Source organism: Adiantum capillus-veneris, chromosome 1, assembly GCF_014529385.1.
Source record: "Adiantum capillus-veneris isolate H3 chromosome 1, ASM1452938v2, whole genome shotgun sequence".
Classification (NCBI taxonomy): domain Eukaryota; kingdom Viridiplantae; phylum Streptophyta; class Polypodiopsida; order Polypodiales; family Pteridaceae; genus Adiantum; species Adiantum capillus-veneris.
In genome coordinates, this window is record NC_140931.1 from 76210045 (window position 1) to 76230942 (window position 20898).

Sequence of the window (20898 nt, forward strand, 5' to 3'; positions counted from 1 at the left end):
AATGTCTAACTCACAGTCAATACATCCTAACTGCCTATCTAAGGGTGCTCGAGGGATCGCTCCAAGACCTGTATCACCGAAAGGATCTCAACATTCGAGAATCCCCCAGCTCAATAAAACCTCACTCGACCCTCAACAAAGGCTGCAGTAAATTTGACAGTACATGGACTTCCCACAAAGTCATACATCCACAAATTTCCCACTGTATGTTGTAACCGCTGCGGCGGTTGTTTGCTGCGTGACTCACAGCCAGCAAACCCTCAACAGACATACATCATCTCTGACAATACATCCCATGTGGAAGTACCTGCAATGTCAGGATGAAATCTGGAATATCAAGCAGCAAACACAAGCTACCTGATGAACTAGTGGATGTCGCCTACAGTCTATGTGTAGATGCGCCCGTGTCATATGTGACACGCCTCCAAGAGCTGTGAGCCGTCCTTCGATGTGTAGACAGCCACAAATCAACACTCTGGGAGTGTCGATATCCTCAGCACCTGCAGTCGTAGGCCGAAAACCCCAAATTTGCAGAGTCGGATCTACACCCGTCGAGACCACGTAGTCAAAAATGGCCTGCGCAGACCTTTGTCGAAGCCGAGCGGTGGCCGAGATGACCTCAGAATGAAATTCTGACAACACCAAGCCCTTCGAGCTATCCCACGAGACTTGGGGCCGTGTCTTCGCCTGTCGAATTTCACTCCAATCTGAGTTGGTGACTCTAGCCTCCTGCAGTGCTGCCCCGAGCCTCGATCTGAGCTCTAATACCAATTGAAGGAGTACGAGCGGAAGTGCGACGCGAGAGAGAGTGCGATAAGAAGAGCACGATGATATGGTGAACTTGCTCTACTGTAATGTGTAGAGCATAGTGAGTTCTTATTAGGTTTTAACAAAAGAATATGTGTACATACCTGGCGGCCCGCCCACTTACCTGGGCGACCACATTGGGCTTTATACCCCAACAATATGTACGTAAACCTTTAGTAGAGGAATTCAATTTGGCTATTGCTATAAAATTTGAACTACCTACATGGCTAAGCTCTAACGCTCATCTATGGATGTGAGGAGCTTCTTCATGTGAAAGCCTTACAAAAGACGAGTATAAAGGGGATAGGTCACTTGAAAATTTTGATTACATACTTGAACCTTTCTTAAGAGAAATAATGAAACCTCTAGAGTGAACTCAAATTTTGACCACCTTAAATGTGTGTGTCAATGAGATCACCTTGACAAAGTTTTGTGACGCAAATGGTTTGGGATTGATTCCATTTTGCATGGTAAACTAGATTCAAGAACAAGACAATCATGAAGAAAAAATGGCTGATAATGTAGCAATAGAGTTAGAGACTAGTGTGCAATGTCTGCACACTTGTATGTGCAGTGTCTGCACATACAAGACAAGATTTCTATTTGGGATCTTACCATGGGTAATGACACAGACAAGATTAAAAATAAAGAGGATGATTTTTTTTATGACACTATGGATGCTCTAGACAATCTGGAATTTTGTGTAGACTATGAGAGATCAAAGGGTCAAGAAACTGAACCTGGAACGATGTTGGAGAAATTTTTTGATTTCCCAAATCAAAGACATCAACAACAACAGCAATACTAGAACAAACTAAATAAAACAGGGATGAGAGAAAACCCGATCTTGTGTGTAAAAGGAAAGGGGTCTAGCTTGATGCTTGTAGGAGCCTACAATTTCATAAAGAACAAGGTGTTAGGAAAACTCTCTCCACTTCCTCAATAAAATAGTTCAAAGCCGAAAAAAGATAAAGGCCACTAAACTACCCAAGGACATGTTTAAGACAATTGATGACTTTGGGAAGCCTTGATGGAAAGTTGAGCGAAAAAAAGAAATATAGTGAGCTGAAACAGACCTTGAAAGAGATGTGGATGATAGGATGGAATAAGTGTACCCTCCATCGCAAGATTATTATTTAGCACCCCATTAGGGATAAGGCAAAGCCAGGGAAATCATATGATGGACCTAAGGATGCTAAAAAGATACACCTACTGGAACCAAATGAGGAGCCCAAGGCCGGCATATGTTTCTATTGATCTATCTCCTATAGAGACGATTTAGTGATCAAGACACTCAAGGAGTATAAGGATGTATTTGCCTGGTCTTACAAGGACTTGAAGGGGGTTGATCCTACAATTTTTCAACATACAATTCCCCATAATCCAGATGATAAGCCAAGCAAACAATGTCCATATACTTACAATGAAAACTTTGAAACTAAGATCAAGGAAGAGGTTGATAAGTTGAAGAAAGTTAAGTTCATTAATGAGATAGAGCACACTCATTGAGTATCTCCAATTGTTGTAGTGCCCAAAAATAATGGTAAGTTGAGAGTGTGTATGAATCTCCAAAAAGTGAATGTAGCCACTATTGGTGATAACTATCCTCTTCCCATTATAGATCATGTCTTGGAATGAGTAGCTGGCAAGCAAGCATATAGCTTCCTAGATGGACTTTCAAGTTATAACAAAGTGGCCTTTAAACCGGAAGATTTGCACAAAATATCTTTTGCTATCAAGTGGGGGATTTTTGCATATTGTGTGATGCCCTTTGGGTTGAAAAAGGCACTTGCCACCTTCCAAAGACTGGTGGCTCATGATTTCAAATAATACTTGTGTGTATTCTTAGAAATCTATATGGATGATTTGTATATACATTCAATGTTGCTACAAGACCATATAGAACATTTTTAAAAAGTAAGCGAGAAATGTCACACCTATCAAATCTTCCTTAACCCATAGAAGTGTATATTCATGATTAGGCAAAGCAAGATCCTAGGACATATTGTGTCAGTGAACGAAAATCCATGAATATGGATAAAATCAAGGTGATTATGGAAATTCCATGTCCAAAATTAGTTAGAGAGGTTCAATTGTTTATGGAACATTGGTTATCTACATGTATGTGTTTATTGCCAAACCTCTTTATGGATTGATAGTGGCCTTTGATTGAACAAAATACCGTGAAGAACCATTTAAAAAATTGAAGCACGCATTGGTATCAGCATCGATCCTTGCACCATATTGGAATAAGGATTTTCATGTGCATGTTGATGCATCTGCTTTTGCCATTGGATGTATATTGGCACAACCTAAAGAAGGCAATGTGGATTTACCAATTTGCTATGCCATTTGCCAATCAAATGTATTAGATGAAATTATACAACCACTAAATGGGAAGGATTGGGAATGGTCTATGTAGTGAAGAAATTCCCTCGCAAATCAATTCATTTTCTTTATTGATCACCAAGAATTGTTGTATCATGTTAACAAGCCATGCAACACGAGCATAATAGTAAGGTTGTTCATCATCTTACTAGAATTTGGTTTCACAATTGTGCTAAAGAAGGGTACTACCCATCACAGGGTTTATCGCCTTCCCAGGCTTATAAACGGAGAGAATCTCAAGGGAATTGAAGATGATTATCCAGATGCATTTTTTTTAAAGATTGAGATGATACCTAGATGGCCAGAGCATAATTTTGATTTTAACCATAGGATAGTTGATGATAGATCAAGAAAGAATATCTGACAAAAAATTGATTGAGCAAAGTAGTCACTTTCAATTGCTTAGTGGGAGATTGTATCACAAAGGCTCTAATGGAATATTGAGGTTATGTATATAATTAGCCTCTGATATGCCTTTATACTCAAAGGAAGCACATGCCACTATGGGCTATGTACACCATGGGAAGACTCAGACCTACCAAAATTTGATGAGAATGGGGGTTTTCTACCCTAGCATGAAGTTTGATGCCCACACATACATTAAGAAATGCATTTCAGGTTTAGCTAGATCCCCTATAGAACATACTACATTTGTTTCAAGTGACCATGGCACCTAACTAGAGTAGGTACATTGTAAATTGTTTGAACAAATTCCCTTCCATAAAATATATTTTAAAAAAGAGAATAAAAGCTATCCAAACCGAAGCACGGTCATATGAGTTGATAGAGAATCAATTGTACAAGCGTTGTTAAGATAATTAGCTCAAATTTTGTGCAACAGCAAGTGAATGCTTGTCTATTATGCAAGAAGCATATTTAGGGCGAGAGCAAGGTCATTTTTTTACTAAAAAGACGGCTAGATTATAATGTTTTCCAGAACATGGTGACCAACACTCTCCATGGATGTTAGTGCATACTTGAAAAGGGGTGATGAGTCCCAAAGAACAAAAAATCCACTTAAGAAGGATGAAAATTTTATGAGACCAATGATGGGAGCACCCGCGTTTTCCAAGTGGGTCTTAAACTTTGTGGGTCCCATAGCACCACCAATTTACACGACTCATGCGAAATACATTATTGTAGCCACAAAAAACCTTACCAAGTGGGTTGAATCAAAAGATACACATAAAAATGTTCTTACATTGTATGGCTTACCTATTGAAATTGTTAATGATAGAGGGACACGTTTTCTCAATGAAGTCATGGAGTATTTACTTGATGAATTCATGGTCATACATAGAAAATTAGGTCCTTATCACCCACAGGCTAATGGTGAAGCCAAAAGTACCAACAAATGTATGTGTATGGTTTTAACCAAGATTGTGAACGACAATAGATTAGATTGAGATCAAAAGTTTCACTCTATAGTTTGGGCCTATGGAGTTACATACAAAAATTTCTTAGGGACATCATCGTATAACATGATCTTTGGACTTAATGCTATTTTACCCATAGAGTTTTTTATTCCAACTTTGCCTATAGTGAAAAAACTTGATTGAAGTGAACATGAATGGTCTGACTGTTTGGGTGACCTAGAAAAGTTGGATAAATCTAGGATAAGAGAAGTAGTAGCAATGTATTATCAGAAGCGTCATGAAAGAGTTTCATGATAAGCATGTGAAATCTAAAGACTTTGCACCAGGAGATTATGTGCTTGTTTATACTCTTAAACAAAAGATCACAAAGAAATTGAGAAAGCAATGTATGGGATCGTTTGTGATTTATTCTATATCACCAAGTGGGGCCATAAAGATTGCTACATTGGATGGATAGGAAATGCCCAATTGAATTAATGGCTGTAAATTTTAAATATATCGCTTTCCATTAACTAAAGAAATACTTGGAAGGGTGCATGCAACTCAAAATAGGAAGGACAAGCATGAAGCAATTGTTCAACAAGCACAACAAGAAGCCAAAGAACAATCCACAAAGAGAAAACAATCATTGGAGGATTTCAGTAAGCTGAACAAGTCAACCTCGTCATTGAATGTCCTCAAGCCCTTTGTTTAAGACCCGCCTCTTGCAAAGTAATTTTTTCATGCATTAAATGAGTATGTATACATAGAGTCTTACCATACATTGAGCGACATTTTCCAAGAAAACCAAAATTTGAACGAATATTTATACGGGATGGGCCTAATTGTTGAGCCCTTATCTCTATGAGAGAGAGAGAGAGAGAGAGAGAGAGAGAGAGAGAGAGAGAGTTCATAGTACTCTTGAATGAGAATAGCAATTTGTCTTTCATCCATGTCACACTAGGGTAGGGAAGCAAAGGCCATTCGGAGGTGGTAGCCGGTCATTTGCATATGAAAATAAAAAGTTAGCTTTCTAATATGTTTACCTTGTGAGTAATTGGGTCAAAAAAAATGTACAACTTTTGTTTTTAAGTCCAATGTGACAATAGAGTTAACTACCATTTGCAAAAGGAGGGTGGGATAGGCGTCCTAGTGTGACAAGGGACTTAGAAACCATTCTAAAATACGAAAGTGAATGGACCTTTCTTTTGAAATTCTTTGATGTGTATAGAAATTGAAAAGAAAGAATTGAGACTCTCTCTCCATGTTATAGACAAAAATGGGGGTCCAATGTATTTTAACCAATTGAAATTAGAAAATGTTGGCTAGATTTTGAGCTTGCCTCTGAGAAAATTAAATCTTCAAACGGATTTTTTCTTTTAAATAAACAAATTACACAAGCTTGAGTGTCATTACTGGCAAAAGATTCAAATTTTAACATAAGAACTAAGAGGAATTCAAGTTTGCCCTTATTTTCACCGGTTAGGGAAAACGTGTTTTCTAGACCTACTCTCTCTCTCTCTCTCTCTCTCTCTCTCTCTCTCTCTCTCTTTGTAGTATAATCTTCCTCAAAGGGTGTGTCGGACGTGGAGACCCTTTGAGGGAAGTCTTTTTTAAAAACACATCGAAGAGATTTAAAAAAGGAACGTGTGTTCACTTTTGCATTTAGTACAAAGAGAGAGAGAGAGAGAGAGAGAGAGAGAGAGAGAGAGATAGTTAAAATAAAATTCTATTCACTTATCCAATAAATGGAATCTCTCAAGATCCCATTAGAAGCTGGCTAGCTACATCACCACTTTGAAAGGTACGTAATAATTTTCCATCAAAAAGACATTGCGTCCACTAAAGAGAAAATCGTTGGGCTGAGCCATGCCGTCAAGATACCCTAGTTACTAATTGTTCGTGCTCCTTCATATTAAAAAAAAGGCTTTGTTTTTGCCTCCCATTGTGCACGTCCGTGTTCCAACACTTGGCAACTTCTTAATCCGCCACTTACAATTTTGATCCTGGCTTGCCACCTACCATCTCCATTGCCTTTTCCTCTTTTAATTCTCAAAGCATTCATCAAGATTCTTGCTATAAAAAAAATGGATCCTCCTCTATCTCCATTACATTAAGTGGAATCTCCACCGATTCCGTATTGGAGCGAACAATTGAACATAAAACTACCCCCCACTACTGTGTAGGTCGTTGAAAATCGTAGAGGGCGTTCTTCCATAAGCCATGGGAGCACTAGCACTTTCTTGTCGTAAACGTAGGCTCAAAATTTTTAAAAAAGGGTTGTTCATTGTCCCACCCTCCCTCACGTAGGCACGCCGCCACCCAACACCTCCTGCTATTGCCCTGCTACTTCGTGCGATGCCAGCCAAGGGCTTCCCCCTTTCGCTTTACTTTGCATTTTCCTTTAACTCTTCAAAGAGACTTTTCTTTTGACAAATTGAGCATCTCTTGATATTCCCATTAAAAAACCAAAGACATTATGGCAATAGTCATGGCTTACACACACCACTTGACAAACCCCCTTCTCCCCATCAACCCCCCCCCCCCTTTGGTAGTTGGTGGTCATTTGTAGATGGCATTTTCTCCCTCCCCTTGCTTTGACCATTTACACGTGAGTCTTCCCCTGGATCTCCCTCTCTCCTCGATTGGCTTTTTGCCCATTTCCACTTCAGAGGATCTCCAACAAATTCATGTTAAAATAAAATGTGTACTCCCCTACTCAATTCCACTTGTTCCCTCGTCTCTATGTTGCCTTTGGCCTCGTTGTGGGCCACGTGGTTCTTCAAGGCACCTCACATGTCATGTGATAGGGTGATTGTTGTTCGACTCCTCAATCGTCATGCACCTTGCAATTTGTTCGTCCCTACTTTGGCATGCACGACATGTGAAAAACACCGTTCCCTTTAACTCTTTAAGACCCTTAGAAACTAAAATTAACTACAACCCCTTAAAAGATTTGCTTCAAACTAATGTTCTAGAATGGTATGCTTAATCAAGCACCTTAAAAGAGATTGACAGGACTTACTCACTTTGCATTCACTACAAGAGAGTTTTTGGCTTTCTAAAAGAAGCTTTGGAGGAGAGTTTAGTTAGCCATAGTTCCAATGTTTTCAGTGATAATCGAGGATTACCTTAAATAGTATTTTGATTTAAAATTTTAAATGGATTTTTTATTTTGACCTTTCATTTCACATCCTGACATGTCTTTGCTTTTCTTGCATTCTATTGTTTTGAAATGCTAAAGTGAAGCTTTACTTTACATAATTTAGTAAATTAGACGCACACACACACACACACATATATATATATATATATATATATATATATATATATATATATATATATATATATATATATATATATATATATACACACACACACACACACATACATACATATACTTACTTTTCTTGCATTCTATTGAGTCTATTCTATTTGGGTTTATCTTTACGTTCATTAATTAATTATCGTAAAAGATTCCTTTGTCAACAAATTCAAAAGCAAAGGTCTCCTGATTCCCTCGTTCCCATGCAAGGTTTGCATTCTTGCTTACCCACTCCCTGCAGATAGCTGCTCGTCCATACATTCTCGGCTCTGACTTGTCTCCGCTAATTTGACCTCATCTTGGCTGCACTACAGGGAATCTCCTGCTTCTGAGAATGTTGGAGCTTGCCCTACCCTAGCAAAGAGGGGATGCGCGTCCTACTCTGATCCTGCTCTGAACACTGAAAGGCCTCGAGATGGAGAGATGGAATCAGATCCAATTCTTACCTGGACAAATTGTGCCTCTCCCTCTCTCTATTCGCTCAACTGAGGCCACTTTCCTTCTCTGCCAGTTCTGTGAAGACTCTCACATGGAGCTCGACAGCCCACAATGATGAGATCTCCCACGACTAACAATCGTCACGTCTACTCCTCCAATGCCCTTTGCTTGCAGATCCGTCTCTACTCCATGCAGATGCTCCTTTCCTTCTCATCTCCCCACCACCTGCGTCAGCATAAGAGAGAGAGAGAGAGAGAGAGAGAGAGAGAGAGATTATTCCGGCCCATACCTTGCGACTCACACTCACTGCATCTGCCTCTTGCACCTACAGCTAAGGCCCATGATGTGAACGAGCCTGAGACAAACAGAGATCGATCTCCTGTCCACATCATCCCCTCTCTTGGTGGCCATCGCTGGGTCCTGCGCTTCTTTGCCTCCCTTCGCTGAGCGGACCCCTTCCCACCTCCTCTTACATCTGTCTCTACTCATCTCTTACTATCTCCGTCTCGCAAACCCGGTTCGCCTCCCCCCCTCTGTCTTCCTCTGCACACCACTTGTCCGACCATGGCCTCACATCTCTCTTCATAGCAACATTGCGGGCCCGCACGCTGGAAATTTACAGGAATTGAAAAAACTTTTCTCTGCTGCTATCCCACATGGCCCATCCCTTTCTCTCTTCTCCACTTGCCATGCCCGCCTTTTTCCCCTCATAGACAAAAAGAGCATCTCTTCAGATACGAGTTAATGAGACCCCAAAAAAAGATTGGCATGGCCTACTGTGTTAGAATGCTAAAGTGAACTTTCACCTTGCATAATTCTAATAAATTCTACACACACACACCACAGAGATATATATATATATATATATATATTATTTATTTAATTAATTATTATAGTTCTTTTTATTTTACCTTTCATTTCACAACCTCACATAAATTGACTTTTCTTGTATTTTATAGCTTGATTCCGGTCAGTGTTTGGAAAAGTCTCTTTTAAGTTCCCTCCTCCCAAAGAAGCAAACCGGAAATACTAGTAGAAATTTTAAAATTTGTAGGATTTTTGAACTACTTTCTTACATATTTCATCAATTTTTCTTCCCTTTACCATGGTTTGCAATTGGCTAGTCTCAATTTTCAACCGACTCAAGACTAAGCTGAGGCAATGCTTTCCCGAACACTTATTCTAGTGTTAAACTCAACCTAATCCTAATGATTCTTAATGTTTTAGAAAGCTAACATGACCCTTTCACTTGTTTTTTTTAAAGCCTTTGTAAAGGATTCCAAAAAGAGAGTTTAAATTTATTTATTTTTAAATTTCCCTAAAGGATATGCACCGGGACGCAGATCTTTAGGGAGGTTTTTTTTTATTTTTTAAACACTCTTTTTGGAGTCCTTTAAGGAGGACTTTTTTAAATTAAAAACTCTCTCTTAAGGGTTTGATGACACGTTTTCTATTGACCAGTTGTGGCTTGCGAGGTTTAGGGGAGCGGGGAGGCTCGGGCTATGGTAGGGCGTTTTGATCTTCGAAGGTTGCTAGCATTGCTATTTCTCGTGGTGGCGGCACCCTTGCGGAGGTGAATTGTCTTCGGATGGAGGATCTTGAATCTCCGCTCTTGAGGATGTGCTTCGTCCGTATCCTCTCACATTTTTTTGGATCCGAGGGAGGCCGCCCTCCTCTCCCCTTGCTTGGGGGCAAATGGCGACCAATACTTCTTGTGTTTTGGGCGGTTTTGCGGCGATCGGCAAGGGGGAGTTTTGTAGCAGGGTTGCCCTCTTTGGTGGCTCCGATCGTCGTTGCTCCGGCCTTCTTTGATGGTGCTAGACTAGCATGTAAAAGCTTGCATTGGTTCTCATCCGTCTGGCTTTGCTTTGGCTCCTTTGGTGATTTTGGGGTTTGTTGATGCAGTGAAGGTCCTGTCCGGCCTATTGTTTGTGGATGGTCGGCTCTGATATTCCATGCCTAGTGATGGAGAGGTACGCCTCCTCCCTTATGCAACCATGTTCGGATGTTGACTCCGATATCCCATGCCTAGTGATGGAGGGGTATGCCTCCCCCCTTATGCAACCATGTTATACCAGGAACATGACTGATGTGTGTGTGTGTGTGTGTGTGTGTGTGTGTGTGTGTGTGTGTGTGTGTGTGTGTGTGTGTGTGTGTGTGAGAGAGAGAGAGAGAGAGAGAGAGAGAGAGAGGTCACTATGGAGTCTTTGTTGATTGCATACACAATGAGAGAGAGGGGGAGCGGAGGGGATTAGAAAAAGTGGGGAACAAAATCTTAATGGATTTTATTAACATTCTCCCTTTCAAGAAAGGCAGGGAGACAAACATGCAGTAATCAATGCAACACAAACTTTGTGCTTGCAGTCAACCTTCAATTTTTTCTTTTGCGATTTTTATAGATTCCTCATAAAAGCTAAATAAAACTCAACAAGGATATGTATATTGGTTAACAAATAGCAACAAATAAGTGACAGTCTCAATTTGCAGCACCCTAAAATATTCACGATAGTCGGCTAAATAAGGTTGCCCCATGAGCAAAGAGCTGAAAAATACTAAGGTCTATTGTAATTAAACAAAGAGTTGAAAAATACTCCAATATAGTGCAAAAGTAAGAGGGGGAGGGGGGGGGGGGGGAGTGAGGGGTTTGCCTGCAAGGTCAAATAGTGATGCACAAGAAGGCTTGCAGTTAATGATAATTATTGCTCAAAAAAGTTCGCTCGGAGATTGGGATTCCTCGTATACATAGGGCAATGTTACAAGGCCTTGAATAAAGCACTACTTTGATGCCCACACACAGCACAACCCTCACAGCTCACTGTCATTCAGGAGAACTCCAACCACAAGAGGAGAGGCATTCTAAAATTGGACCTATTGATCAAATGAGAAAGGGTACTTTTTTATTGATTTTTATTCTATAATTTGCATTTGACTTTGTTTTTTTACAAAATATTTGCTTTTATGTCCTAGCAACATGAAATATATAAAGTGTAAGGGACAAACGCCAAATATGGGCTCTTATGTGTGTGTAAATATGTACATAATGACATACTACTGGCTCCAACTTTCACTTTTCAATACAAAGTATCTTCCCAAGATGCTTCAACATCTCGAGTTAGCTTCAAAAGCACCCCTAATCCCTAGGATTTGACCTCAACACATATAGACACTAAAAAGACAAGCTTAACCACTAGGCTATTCGCCTTAGCTGCCCTTAGAGCTCCCTTAAGCACTTAAAAAAACAATTCCCCCCCCCCCCCCCGCCCCCCCCTTCTTCCTTCCTTTTGTTTTTTTTCCCCCACCTTTCCCTTTTCCTCTCCTCCTCCCCCCCCTTCCCCCTTCCACCCAAAACTAAGTAATTAATGGTTTGTAAAAAAATAGTTTTGGCTACCTACTAGTGCTTTTTGCTAAGGACATTAGTAAAAAGTGAAGCAATCTACCCGAAAAAACAAACACTCAGCCTTAGAGAAAAACCCTACTAAAAAAACCCTTTTTTTAATTTGTAGTCAGATGACCAACAACCTTCACCAACTATTCACAACACGCATGTAGACTAACAACTTTTTAAAGGGGCATAAGTAAAAAAACATGGTTAATGATGAACTAACAGCAAGAGTGTCTTTTTCTCTGTATATATTTTCTCTCTTTCCCTCTCTCTATTTCTCTACATTACCTTTTTCAACTATTTTCAAACCCCCAAATCCCCGGCCCCCACCCCTCCTCTTTTTTAATCTAGTCAGAAATTCCTTATTTTCAAACTTTTTTTAAACTCTCCTTTTTTTTAATTAAGTGTTTGGTTTTTTCTTTAAACTCATCTAGTTAATTTTTTCTACTTATTGAGTTACAAAATTAGCAATTTCACTCAATTAAACATTAACCTACATTAATCAATCAATATTTTCCTCCCTCTCTTTTCTTCTCTCTCTCTCTCTCACTAATTACACTAATCACACACTAATATTTTTCTCCCTCTCTTTTTCTCTCTCTCACACTAACCTACACTAGTCAAATAGTGCAAGTAAGCAAAGCAAGCAGACGAACTAAATAGCAAAGAGGACAAACAAGCCGCAAGCAAGCAAAAGAGGGATCATGCAAGAGGTGAGATTTACTTTCCAATGGTAGAGCTTTCTTTCTTTGTTACGGTTGATCTCCAACAAATATTGACAATACCACAATTAGAGAGGCCTCTTGAAATGACAAAGGCCATTTTGAAGGGTATCCTTATGTGGACTATGCACAACTATCCTGGCCATGGAGATATTTTTGGTATGTTGTGCTCATTATTCTTGCTGTTTAGCATTTGAAGTTGAGGGTTGTCCACATTGGGCCACAATGCATGTCCTACTTGCAAGCCATCATTGGTGATAGAGCAGCTAGATACCTTACACAAGGTAATCTATCCAAACAACCATTTTTTCCTTCCCCAAATTCATAGAAAATACAAGGCCCAAAAAATGGGAAAACACTTATAAAATGACAATGGTAGATTGGGCAAGCATTTGCCAAGAGCATTGCAATAGTGATCCACCCCCCTTTACTTCACCAAAAGTCATGTCTAGGTATTTTATATTTTTAAGGCTTCCATATTGAAAGGACTTAAAAATACAACACCTCTTGGACCTCATGCACATCTTCAAAAATATTTCCCACACCCTACGGGACCACATTACGAGCAAAAGGGACTCAATGGGGGGGAGGGAGGATTTGAGAGCCTTGAAACATATTCCTCACATTTGCCACTCCACATCAAGCCAAATGGGATGGTTGCGACTTCTTAAATCCCCATGGATATCCAATAACCATTTTTTCATGCCTCAATATCATTTTTATGAAGAATATCATGTCCTTGAATATTTTTTATAAGTAAATTAGAAAGAAGTACCCAAATTTGAATATTTTAGCACCAAAGTGAGAAGCGATAATATTAACAATAATGTGTGTCCTACTTGCGGCCATCATTCATGACAGAGCGGCCAAATGCCTTGTGCAAGCTAATCTATCCAAATAACCATAGTTTCATGCCTCAATACCATTTTTTGTCCATTTTTATAAAAAATATCATGTTCTTTAATTTTTTTTAAGTAAAATAGAAAGAAGTAAAGTATTCAAATTTGAATATTTTAGTGTCAAAGCGAGAAGCAATAATATAAACGGTAATGCTATTAGTAATATATATAGTAATAACATCAATATAAAGCATGGCATTCCCCTTTCTCCTCTTTGGCCACCCCCATATTGAACTCTCTCTCTCTCTCTCTCTCTCTCTCTCTCTCTCTCTCTACAAAACACGATAAATGACCGCGGTAAACTTTTTGAAAGTTTTATAGTGAAAAACAACATCTTGACTAATCAAGATGCACAATTTTTCAAATAATACAACCTATAACCTTTTCTTTCTAAACTGTAACCAATAAAAAATACATCACATAGCCTTATCATCTACTTTTGTGTTGTTACTTAGGCACTACAGCATAAGCCAAGCAACAACAAATGCAAGTAACGAGTTGATGGCTTATTTCCATGCCAAGCTCATATGGGTGAAAGCATGTTAATGTGACATGCTTTAAGCTATCTTGGATATCGCACAATTTTGACATATGTTAACTAGTACAATACTATGAGCTAGATCTCTAAGATTTATGATGCATGGTATATCAATAGAAAGCTCCTAAAACAAAGAATTCAAATGTACAAACTTCAAAAAAAATTGATATTATTTTTGAAAATTTATCGTGTTCAAGGTTTTTTAATGTGCCAATATAACTTTGCTAACTAGCACAAAAATCATGTCACATTAACATGCTTTTACCCATATGGAGTGATAAACTGCAATGCTTTAGTGGGACATTTGTTTAGCATGTACACATCACACATGACAACCTCAAGCAAAAATGCATGTGGAAAGGCACTCTACTTTGTTGTTCTATCCCACAACTTTCTGCAATACATTGAATCCTTTAGACATATACTTCTCTTCTTGATTAAAACGTAGGGCATAAGCAAAAGTTTATTGAATGTAGGAGAAAGTAGATGAGGAGAGGGTGATAAAGAAGGAGGACACATCCATGACCAGGGAGTTGAAGAGAGACAAAAATTAGCATGCAAATGAAATCTCTCTATTATAATAAACCCAAATACTTTGTTTATAAGAGTCTATAGACTCATGCACCAATTGGACACAACCTTCCAAATTTTGCACCACTCAACCATTTTGATGTATGGTTTAGGAGAGTAGTTTTACCAAGAGAGGTCTTATCCTAACATTGAAGCACATAAACATTGCAAACTTTGCCTGAAGCAGATATAAGTTCAATACATCTATGCATGCTTACTGTAGTCATCAATAAAGGTCACAAAGTAAAAATGATTCCCAAGAGATATTGTATACATTGGACCACAAATATCTCTATGGAAAAGATGCAATTTTCAAGTGGCCCGCACAGAATTATCCATTGGAAATTTATACCACTATGTTTTGCCCAAAATATGATCTTCACATACATGTTTAAATGGTGCCTCAAAATAGGGCAACAAAGTAACCAAATCAAATTCTGTAAATGCACCAAAATAGAAAAATTCAAATAACCACAATGTGTATTCCAAAGTTTTGTATCTAAAATAGCATAGCCAAAAGAGCTCTATGCATGCTTAGATCATCCACACGTTTTTTCTTATAGCATTGAGCTTATACATACCACAAAACAAAGAGCCAAATACCACAATAGTATCACCAAAACTAAGATCCTTCGTATTACATCTATCATCCACCAACTTTTCACTATAAGATCAAGTTTTGCAAGTACTAAAATTAAAAGGTTCTTCTTAATCCCTCAAGTATGTATAAAGCATCCAAAATTGTGCAAGAGCTTCCACAAGTACTAGTAAGCATAATCTATCCAACTCCCTTGATAGGATAAGAGGCATTGTTGGCATATGTGAAGACATTCTCGTAAGCGATAGTCTCAAGAGAAGTGAATAAATCATAATGAGATGTAATGCGCTTAGTTGCACAACTATCAAAGTGCCACACATGATCCATAGATTATGCAATACATGCATCATAAACAAATGGTTCACACATACATTGTGTGCTACAAGCCCACTCTGCATCCTACACAACATTTTTCCACGAAGAAACATCTAAAATAGCTATATTTACCTCTTTTTCTTGTGTCTCTTTGTCCTTAAGCTTAGGACATTGCTTGTTAATAAGATCATTTTCCGTACAGTAATGACATTTCAACTCTTAATGCTTTCATTACTACCATTTTTAAACTCAATCCATTAGTCCTATCAGTTTTGTACTAGAGACACATCTAGCTACAAAACACTAGCACTATAGCTAGCCAAGCTGGAAACACGAAAGAAATTTTGATCAATTGCTTTTTGTTGACAATTAGGAGCCTATAGAATGTGAGCAAGTAAGAAATTAAACATCATGCTTAGAGAATGTGAGGAAGTAAGAAATTAAACATCATTAGGAGCCTAGAGAATAAGTAAGAAATTAAACATCCATGCTTATTCTCAAATAGCATGAGCCACCCATTAGCAAATGAAAACTACACAGTTCATGATAAGGAAATAGATTTCATGAAGGCCCACAATTTTCTCTCTCTCTCTCTCTCTCTCTCTCTCTCTCTCTCACACACACACACACACAACCATTTCCAATGCATAAATACACAATCTTGTACGACAGTACCCTTGGAGATGGTAGGGAGTATCCACCTATTTTCACAATAGGGGATCCTCATGGTGAGTTTTGAGCTAGCTCTCGCATGCCACTTGGTGTTGCTTTCTTTTGGATGGAAAAGAATTAATATTCCAAGAAGGAAAGAGGATTTCAATTTTCAAGGAGCGATCATTTTAACTTACTATACCACAAATCGTGATTTTTTCCAAGCACAAAGTTTATTGGAATGCTCAATCCCACATATTTTCTTAATTTCAACAATTGTTTTCGCTTGTGGCATTCAAATTTTCAATTGTTTTTGTTGACATATATTCTTTTTTTAATGATAAAGAGAATTGAGCCTATAATATGATCCAAATATTTACTTGCTGAGTCCAAGGCTCTTTCACCACTATCTAAACGCAGAAGCCACCACGTGGCAATAGATCTAAATTTTAAAAAAAAACATCGTTGCGCGTGAAAAGCTACCAAGTGAATAAAATAAAAAAGCGGTTTGCGTTTCTCAATTGCTCTCAAAAGCACTTTGATTTTCTCCACAAGAAAGTAGCAGTTCTCGGAAACAGCTCGGAGCTTGGCTAGGGACACTCATGCTTTTCTATGAACAATGATTTGAAAGCTAATTTAGAGTGCGGCGTAACAAGTCATCGAAAGCCACCTCAGTTGCACACGTCCTTGTCCTCCTCTCTGTGTAATAAAAGAAGCACCAAGCAGGAAAGTTGATTGGCATAGCTACATATGCAGCTTCTTGTATGTTTGTCCTTGCACAACTTTCGCCCTTAATTCCACTTACAGTTTTTGCACGGTTTTCTAAGTGACAAGCAGACAAATAAATACGTTGAAGGGGAATCAATAAGATTAATGGATTGTCTAGAGAATATCTTGCATCTTCGATTATGCCAAACTACTTTTAGACGTAGCATTAGAAGCCTGCATCAGCAAATTCAAGCTGCGAGTTGGACAATGGCAAGCTGTGTCATATTCGACTTGTACGAGAGCCTGTGTGTAAATTATAGCCATATCCCTTCCCTCACATGGGGTCTAAACACTAGAGCGGGAAGCCAACATCATCTCTTCTTTATGAAGGGATAGCAGAGATAGCCAAATATGGTGTACTTCAGAAAGCAAAAAAACTTCTTGAGGAGCTTCTTATATAGGATGTTGACTCTTGGAACGTTAAATGATATGTGGAATAGGGCATGACCAGGATGCTCTAGGTTGTTTTCAGCAAATGCAAAGTGAGAGCGTCTCTCTGAATAAAATCACATATGATTTGGTGTTGAAGGCTATGCTTACATCTTGAATTTCACATGGGTTGTGTGCTTGGCATTGCCTTGATCGACATGTATTACAGATGTGGAATGCTTTAGGAGCTTTCTGTCCAGAATCTTGTCTCTTGGAATGCATTGATTGTGGGATATGCTCAACAAGGGAAGGGGCAGAGAGTTGTTTCAGCTGATATCTCGCCAGATGCAATCACCTATGCTTGCATCTTGAAGGCGTGTGGCAATTTGGAAGAAGATGAGATGGCAAAAGAACTCATGATGTATATTGTTAGTCAGGGGTTTTCCAATATGTCGTTTGTTTGAATGCATTGATTGCAAGGTATTCCCAACAAGCGCAGGGGGTCAAGAAGCTCTGGGTTGTTTTCATCAGATGCAAAGAGAGGACATTTTTCCATATGTAATTACCTATTCTTGCAGCTTGAATGCATGTGGCAATTTGGAAGATGTTGAGATGGGAAAAATTTGGAAAACAATGAACTCACAATGATCTTGTTAGTCAGGGGCAGAACTATAAAGGAGTACCGGAACCCTGCTTATATTTTGCAGACCATCAAGCTAGAAGGTACTTTGGATGCTTGCCGACGTGATGAGCACTCTCAAAGATCAGATATTTCGTGCAGTCAACCCATGGGAGAGGTCTATTCTAGTGCTACTAAAACAAAAGATATTAGATTTCAATCAGTGATTAGTTGGCCTAATCTGGAGTTGAATCACCAAAACTCATTGCCTTCGCAGACTGGTTCAATATATTTTTCTACTGATGCTATTAGATTGTTGGCAATGCAAACGGCAGAAATTCCTATCCTAATCGAGCCTGAAGAAAATGTCAATGTTGTTGTCATTGGATCCTAGAGAAATGTTGAAGGAGTTGTAGCATTCAGACGTTCTACTGTTGCGCTTCTATTGAAAGATCACAAATCCCCCTTCACTGTTGTATGTCAAGGTGATGCTCGTGCAGCGAGAAGGGTAGTGGACAGAGGCGACTATCATGTTGTTCTCGTCTATGGATGAGAAGCCCACCACCTTGTAAGACAAAGCACCAATGTGGAGGCATACATGATGATGCCCCCTTGCTCCATCACCACTGCAATTTGCCATAGGAGACCTTGCTGAAGGAAACGTTGTCGTTCTCTTGAAGGTTGTATTTGTTCTCCAACCAAAACCCAACCAGGCACACTGTTGGTCCCACAATACGAGGAGGTCACCTTCTACCACCCTAACACACATACATGGAAAAATTAGACACAAGGATATTTCTAGTCGGGGGCTCGAGGGAAAGGCCTGGTTAATCTTTGCAGTGCTTTGGCCATATGTCAAATCCCTTTGAAGGCATATGGCACTACCTTGGTTGACATGTATGTCTGAAATGTTGTCTCTTGAAATGCTTTGATTGCGGGATATGCCCAACAAAGACTGGACCATGAAGCTCTGGCTCATTGATTTTAGGATGCAAAGCGAGCGAACTTCTCGCACTACATAGGAGTTTATTACGTCTATGATGTAGAACATAAAGTTAGCTCTACTTCTCTTTAAGTTTAATCTACATCGTGCATCTTTTCTATTTGTCTTAAAGTGTGTTTTGTGTCTGACAGGGAGGACATATATTAACTGGACGTTTCAATTTCACAAGCCCGACATCAACTCGACAACACTACAAGGTTCGTTATCTGTATCCAGCACCCCATGACTATGCGTTTGCTTGGTGCAACACATAAATGCTACGGGGCACGGCACGCCTTCGATTTCTTATAATTTTTGGAGATACCACAGTGCTAGCTCTCCACCATACTTTTGTATGGCACCTCTGCATGGCGTGCACTGTATACTTTGCAATTTCAGTCTGTGACATTTCATTGCAAGACGATATATTTAACTATTCACATTGCTTTTTTGTAGCTTGACTCAACATTGTCCGTCAACTTGCACAATCGGATGACATTCATACACGATTATCAGGTCGGTAGTGTAGTTCATTTTTTTTAGTCTGTTAATTGACTATGCTTGATTGAGAATAAGATGGGTGTCTCAAAGATGGTTCCACGATTTAGAGACTAAATGGTCGATATTACTAGGTTGAATGGTGCAATCTGCAGATAACTACCAAAGTAGGTTACCCTTTTGCTCGATTCAATTACCCTCTTTAGTAGCTCTTTGTCATATATGGAGCACTATGGGACACAACTTGCTTCTTTCCAATGCTCATCAAGTCCCAAGCTGAGCTATTATTGGTGCCTATCAATAGGTTCTATTCATTTTCTCGTGTCACCACAACAAAACCCAAGGCGACAACAATCACAACAAACTAACCAAGTAACCAACTGCGTTCCAAAATCTGTCAGATTATGTACGGCAAAGGCCCACCAAGAAAGACTAGTTTGAAGACTGGGATTCCATGCCCTTAACACAATTCATGGGATGTACCATATCGTAACATTCCATATAGTCGGCACCTTATTCATTAATGATATGTACCCATCATCCGTCTACTTTCTCAATGTGAAAAGAGGTTCTATTTGAATCAAGAAGAATATTGCACAAAAACACGAAGATTCTAGCAATACTTGTAGAAATAGCCCCAAATCGGGTGAAGAAGCTAAATTAGCTTCTATTAGAACGTTATTTATCATGTCTTCTTGTGTTGGTAGCTAGATAGTTTCATTAGTTATCTTTATTGCTCACCTAGCCCAATTTATTGTGAAAGTTTTCTCGTGGAGAATTATAAATTTTGTTTATAATTTTATTTGCACTTAATTTTAAGGTTTGTGTTTAAGTTTTTTATTAATGAATCTTGATAAATAATTTAAAGTTTGGTTGTGAATCTAGGGTTGTTAAATTAGCTTGTCCTCAAAAACACCAAATGGAAAAATGCGCTTTTTCAATTAGCCTAATTTTATTTTAATCAAGAGGATTACTCATTAGGTGAAATCTAGTTGATTGCCTTTTAGATTTGCTACTCCATATGGCATTGTTGATTGCCGAGTTTAAATAAAAACCCTCAATTGCATTTATTTCACCCAGCTTCATTGAAAGAAAACATTGTAAGAATCAAATCAATGAAATTTTTGCGTTTGCCATATCAGGCAATGGTCATGTGTGCAATTGTGCCAAAATTAGCATAGTTCCAAAAGACTTGCATAGTTTCATAAGAACAAATATGAATGTAAGTGTGACCATGCATGAGGTGAAGATATCCTCTTTTTTTTTTTGGCCATACTTACATTTGTGAGTGTAGGAGTGTGTGTGGAGTAAAGGGCTGAGACCCCCCCATTGCTGAGGTCACCCGGTGATAGGGTGAAGCTTGTAGTAGAAGAGGAGGGGTTTTCAGGCCACGATTGCAATAGCTTTCGCCCTTTCCATCTTTGATGTTGTTGGCATTTTCATCACGCTCCTCATTTAGGTTGCATCTTAGGTGAAGGTATCCTACAAAGTAAGTGATAATTTTGCTTCGTGTGAATACATCCTTTAAAGAGCAAAACAAACCAAATTCTAAGCCTCCTTTTCGCTCAAGAAGTTCTCTGTATTTGTATGTTTTGTGTATGTGGCTCCTTCAAAAATTGGTTCATCTCATTTCTTGATCAAGTGAATCTGCTTAAAATCTCAAAAGGTCAACAA